Genomic DNA, 6,479 nt, shown 5'->3' on the forward strand with positions numbered 1-6,479 from the left:
GCCCGCAGACCCATGGGCTGTGGGGCCACGCGAGCGGCTGCCAAAGAGCTTTCCAACGAGGCACGGCTTTCCCTCCTGGCTCTTCGGGCGTGGGAGCTGTCGCCAGAGCCGCGGCCCTACCGGAAAATGCTTTGCAGGCTGGCGTGGCGGCCCGACGTGGGCGCCGGAGGCGCCCAGGCTGACGGCCGCCGCAAAGCCCACAGCCCCATGGGCTGTGGGGCCACGCGAGCGGCTGCCAAAGAGCTTTCCAACGAGGCATGGCTTTCCCTCCTGGCTCTTCGGGCGTGGGAGCTGTCGCCAGAGACGCGGCCCTACTGGAAAATGCTTTGCAGGCTGGCGCAGCGGCCCCACGTGGGCGCCGGTGGCGCCCAGGCTGACGGCGGCCGCAAAGCCCACAGCCCCATGGGCTGTGGGGCCACACGAGCGGCTGCCAAAGAGCTTTCCAACGAGGCACGGCTTTCCCTCCTGGCTCTTCGGGTGTGGGAGCTGTCGCCAGAGCCGCGGCCCTACCGCAAAATGCTTCGCAGGCTGGTGCGGCGGCGCCACGTGGGCGCCGGTGTTGCCCAGGCTGACGGCCGCCGCAAAGCCCGCAGCCCCATGGGCTGTGGGGCCACGCGAGCGGCTGCCAAAGAGCTTTCCAACGAGGCACGGCTTTCCCTCCTGGCTCTTCGGGCGTGGGAGCTGTCGCCAGGGCTGCGGCCCTACCGGAAAATGCTTAACAGGCTGGCGCGTCGGCCCGACGTGGGCGCCGATGGTGCCGAGGCTGACGGCCGCCGCAAAGCCCGCAGCCCCACGGGCTGTGGGGCCACCTGAGCGGCTGCCAAAGAGCTTTCCAACGAGGCACGGCTTTCCCTCCTGGCTCTTCGGGCGTGGGAGCTGTCGCCAGAGACGCGGCCCTACCGGAAAATGCTTCGCAGGCTGGTGCGGCGGCGCCACGTGGGCGCCGCTGGCGCTGAGGCTGACGGCCGCCGCAAAGCCCGCAGCCCCATGGGCTGTGGGGCCACGCGAGCGGCTGCCAAAGAGCTTTCCAACGAGGCACGGCTTTCCCTCCTGGCTCTTCGGGCGTGGGAGCTGTCGCCAGAGCCGCGGCCCTACCGGAAAATTCTTTGCAGGCTGGCGCGGCAGCCCCACCTGGGCGCCGGTGTCGCCCAGGCTGACGGCCGCCGCAAAGCCCGCAGCCCCACGGGCTGTGGGGCCACGTGAGTGGCTGCCAAAGAGCTTTCCAATGAGGCACGGCTTTCCCTCCTGGCTCTTCGGGCGTGGGAGCTGTCGCCAGAGCCGCGGCCCTACCGGAAAATACTTCACAGGCTGGCGCGGCCGCCCGACGTGGGCGCCGATGGCGCCGAGGCTGACGGCCGCCGCAAAGCCCGCAGCCCCATGGGCTGTGGGGCCACGCGAGCGGCTGCCAAAGAGCTTTCCAACGAGGCACGGCTTTCCCTCCTGGCTCTTCGGCCGTGGGAGCTGTCGCCAGAGCCGCGGCCCTACCGGAAAATGCTTCGCAGGCTGGCGCGGCGGCCCGACGTGGGCACCGGTGGCGCCCAGGCTGACGGCCGCCGCAAAGCCCGCAGCCCCATGGGCTGTGGGGCCACACGAGCGGCTGCCAAAGAGCTTTCCAACGAGGCACGGCTTTCCCTCCTGGCTCTTCGGGTGTGGGAGCTGTCGCCAGAGCCGCGGCCCTACCGGAAAATGCTTCGCAGGCTGGCGCGGCGGCGCCACGTGGGCGCCGGTGTCGCCCAGGCTGACGGCCGCCGCAAAGCCCGCAGCCCCATGGGCTGTGGGGCCACGCGAGCGGCTGCCAAAGAGCTTTCCAACGAGGCACGGCTTTCCCTCCTGGCTCTTCGGGCGTGGGAGCTGTCGCCAGAGCCGCGGCCCTACCGGAAAATGCTTCGCAGGCTGGCGCGGCGGCGCCACGTGGGCGCCGGTGTCGCCCAGGCTGACGGCCGCCGCAAAGCCCGCAGCCCCATGGGCTGTGGGGCCACGTGAGTGGCTGCCAAAGAGCTTTCCAACGAGGCACGGCTTTCCCTCCTGGCTCTTCGGGCGTGGGAGCTGTTGCCAGAGACGCGGCCCTACCGGAAAATGCTTCGCAGGCTGGCGCGGCGGCCCGACCTGGGCGCCGATGGCGCCGTGGCTGACAGCCGCCGCAAAGCCCGCAGCCCCACGGGCTGTGGGGCCACGCGAGTGGCTGCCAAAGAGCTTTCCAACGAGGCATGGCTTTCCCTCCTGGCTCTTCGGGCGTGGGAGCTGTCGCCAGAGACGCGGCCCTACTGGAAAATGCTTTGCAGGCTGGCGCAGCGGCCCCACGTGGGCGCCGGTGGCGCCCAGGCTGACGGCCGCCGGAAACCCCACAGCCCCACGGGCTGTGGGGCCACACGAGCGGCTGCCAAAGAGCTTTCCAACGAGGCACGGCTTTCCCTCCTGGCTCTTCGGGTGTGGGAGCTGTCGCCAGAGCCGCGGCCCTACCGGAAAATGCTTCGCAGGCTGGTGCGGCGGCGCCACGTGGGCGCCGGTGTTGCCCAGGCTGACGGCCGCCGCAAAGCCCGCAGCCCCATGGGCTGTGGGGCCACGCGAGCGGCTGCCAAAGAGCTTTCCAACGAGGCACGGCTTTCCCTCCTGGCTCTTCGGGCGTGGGAGCTGTCGCCAGAGCTGCGGCCCTACCGGAAAATGCTTAACAGGCTGGTGCGTCGGCCCGACGTGGGCACCGATGGTGCCGAGGCTGACGGCCGCCGCAAAGCCCGCAGCCCCACGGGCTGTGGGGCCACGTGAGCGGCTGCCAAAGAGCTTTCCAACGAGGCACGGCTTTCCCTCCTGGCTCTTCGGGCGTGGGAGCTGTCGCCAGAGCCGCGGCCCTACCGGAAAATGCTTCGCAGGCTGGTGCGGCGGCGCCACGTGGGCGCCGGTGGCGCTGAGGCTGACGGCCGCCGCAAAGCCCGCAGCCCCATGGGCTGTGGGGCCACGCGAGCGGCTGCCAAAGAGCTTTCCAACGAGGCACGGCTTTCCCTCCTGGCTCTTCGGGCGTGGGAGCTGTCGCCAGAGCCGCGGCCCTACCGGAAAATTCTTTGCAGGCTGGCGCAGCAGCCCCACCTGGGCGCCGGTGTCGCCCAGGCTGACGGCCGCCGCAAAGCCCGCAGCCCCACGGGCTGTGGGGCCACACAAGCGGCTGCCAAAGAGCTTTCCAACGAGGCACGGCTTTCCCTCCTGGCTCTTCGGGCGTGGGAGCTGTCGCCAGAGCCGCGGCCCTACCGGAAAATGCTTCGCAGGCTGGCGCGGCGGCGCCACGTGGGCGCCGGTGTCGCCCAGGCTGACGGCCGCCGGAAAGCCCGCAGCCCCATGGGCTGTGGGGCCACGCGAGCGGCTGCCAAAGAGCTTTCCAACGAGGCACGGCTTTCCCTCCTGGCTCTTCGGGCGTGGGAGCTGTCGCCAGAGACGCGGCCCTACCGGAAAATGCTTTGCAGGCTGGCGCAGCGGCCCGACGTGGGCACCGGTGGCGCCGAGGCTGACGGCTGCCGCAAAGCCCGCAGCCCCATCGACAGTGGGGCCACGCGAGCAGCTGCCAAAGAGCTTTCCAACGAGGCATGGTTTTCCCTCCTGGCTCTTCGGGCGTGGGAGCTGTCGCCAGAGCCGCGGCCCTACCGGAAAATGCTTCGCAGGCTGGCGCGGCGGCGCCACGTGGGCGCCGGTGGCGCCCAGGCTGACGGCCGCCGGAAAGCCCGCAGCCCCATGGGCTGTGGGGCCACGCGAGCGGCTGCCAAAGAGCTTTCCAACGAGGCACGGCTTTCCCTCCTGGCTCTTCGGGCGTGGGAGCTGTCGCCAGAGCCGCGGCCCTACCGGAAAATGCTTCACAGGCTGGCGCGGCGGCCCGACGTGGGCGCCGATGGTGCCGAGGCTGACGGCCGCCGGAAAGCCCGCAGCCCCACGGGCTGTGGGGCCACGCGAGCGGCTGCCAAAGAGCTTTCCAACGAGGCACGGCTTTCCCTCCTGGCTCTTCGGGCGAGGGAGCTGTCGCCAGAGACGCGGCCCTACCGGAAAATGCTTCGCAGGCTGGCGCGGCGGCCCCACCTGGGCACCGGTGTCGCCGAGGCTGACGGCCGCCGCAAAGCCCGCAGACCCATGGGCTGTGGGGCCACGCGAGCGGCTGCCAAAGAGCTTTCCAACGAGGCACGGCTTTCCCTCCTGGCTCTTCGGCCGTGGGAGCTGTCGCCAGAGCCGCGGCCCTACCGGAAAATGCTTCGCAGGCTGGCGTGGCGGCCCGACGTGGGCGCCGGAGGCGCCCAGGCTGACGGCCGCCGCAAAGCCCACAGCCCCATGGGCTGTGGGGCCACGCGAGCGGCTGCCAAAGAGCTTTCCAACGAGGCATGGCTTTCCCTCCTGGCTCTTCGGGCGTGGGAGCTGTCGCCAGAGACGCGGCCCTACTGGAAAATGCTTTGCAGGCTGGCGCAGCGGCCCCACGTGGGCGCCGGTGGCGCCCAGGCTGACGGCGGCCGGAAACCCCACAGCCCCACGGGCTGTGGGGCCACACGAGCGGCTGCCAAAGAGCTTTCCAACGAGGCACGGCTTTCCCTCCTGGCTCTTCGGGTGTGGGAGCTGTCGCCAGAGCCGCGGCCCTACCGCAAAATGCTTCGCAGGCTGGTGCGGCGGCGCCACGTGGGCGCCGGTGTTGCCCAGGCTGACGGCCGCCGCAAAGCCCGCAGCCCCACGGGCTGTGGGGCCACGTGAGCGGCTGCCAAAGAGCTTTCCAACGAGGCACGGCTTTCCCTCCTGGCTCTTCGGGCGTGGGAGCTGTCGCCAGAGACGCGGCCCTACCGGAAAATGCTTCGCAGGCTGGTGCGGCGGCGCCACGTGGGCGCCGGTGGCGCTGAGGCTGACGGCCGCCGCAAAGCCCGCAGCCCCATGGGCTGTGGGGCCACGCGAGCGGCTGCCAAAGAGCTTTCCAACGAGGCACGGCTTTCCCTCCTGGCTCTTCGGGCGTGGGAGCTGTCGCCAGAGCCGCGGCCCTACCGGAAAATTCTTTGCAGGCTGGCGCGGCAGCCCCACCTGGGCGCCGGTGTCGCCCAGGCTGACGGCCGCCGCAAAGCCCGCAGCCCCACGGGCTGTGGGGCCACACAAGCGGCTGCCAAAGAGCTTTCCAACGAGGCACGGCTTTCCCTCCTGGCTCTTCGGGCGTGGGAGCTGTCGCCAGAGCCGCGGCCCTACCGGAAAATGCTTCGCAGGCTGGCGCGGCGGCGCCACGTGGGCGCCGGTGTCGCCCAGGCTGACGGCCGCCGCAAAGCCCGCAGCCCCATGGGCTGTGGGGCCACGCGAGCGGCTGCCAAAGAGCTTTCCAACGAGGCACGGCTTTCCCTCCTGGCTCTTCGGCCGTGGGAGCTGTCGCCAGAGCCGCGGCCCTACCGGAAAATGCTTCGCAGGCTGGCGTGGCGGCCCGACGTGGGCGCCGGAGGCGCCCAGGCTGACGGCCGCCGCAAAGCCCACAGCCCCATGGGCTGTGGGGCCACGCGAGCGGCTGCCAAAGAGCTTTCCAACGAGGCATGGCTTTCCCTCCTGGCTCTTCGGGCGTGGGAGCTATCGCCAGAGACGCGGCCCTACTGGAAAATGCTTTGCAGGCTGGCGCAGCGGCCCCACGTGGGCGCCGGTGGCGCCCAGGCTGACGGCGGCCGGAAACCCCACAGCCCCACGGGCTGTGGGGCCACACGAGCGGCTGCCAAAGAGCTTTCCAACGAGGCACGGCTTTCCCTCCTGGCTCTTCGGGTGTGGGAGCTGTCGCCAGAGACGCGGCCCTACCGGAAAATGCTTCGCAGGCTGGTGCGGCGGCGCCACGTGGGCGCCGGTGTTGCCCAGGCTGACGGCCGCCGCAAAGCCCGCAGCCCCATGGGCTGTGGGGCCACGCGAGCGGCTGCCAAAGAGCTTTCCAACGAGGCACGGCTTTCCCTCCTGGCTCTTCGGGCGTGGGAGCTGTCGCCAGGGCTGCGGCCCTACCGGAAAATGCTTAACAGGCTGGCGCCTCGGCCCGACGTGGGCGCCGATGGTGCCGAGGCTGACGGCCGCCGCAAAGCCCGCAGCCCCACGGGCTGTGGGGCCACGTGAGCGGCTGCCAAAGAGCTTTCCAACGAGGCACGGCTTTCCCTCCTGGCTCTTCGGGCGTGGGAGCTGTCGCCAGAGACGCGGCCCTACCGGAAAATGCTTCGCAGGCTGGTGCGGCGGCGCCACGTGGGCGCCGGTGGCGCTGAGGCTGACGGCCGCCGCAAAGCCCGCAGCCCCATGGGCTGTGGGGCCACGCGAGCGGCTGCCAAAGAGCTTTCCAACGAGGCACGGCTTTCCCTCCTGGCTCTTCGGGCGTGGGAGCTGTCGCCAGAGCCGCGGCCCTACCGGAAAATGCTTCGCAGGCTGGCGCGGCGGCGCCACGTGGGCGCCGGTGTCGCCCAGGCTGACGGCCGCCGCAAAGCCTGCAGCCCCATGGGCTGTGGGGCCACGCGAGCGGCTGCCAA

Source organism: Larus michahellis, unplaced genomic scaffold, assembly GCF_964199755.1.
Source record: "Larus michahellis unplaced genomic scaffold, bLarMic1.1 SCAFFOLD_38, whole genome shotgun sequence".
In the NCBI taxonomy this organism is placed as follows: Eukaryota; Metazoa; Chordata; class Aves; order Charadriiformes; family Laridae; genus Larus; species Larus michahellis.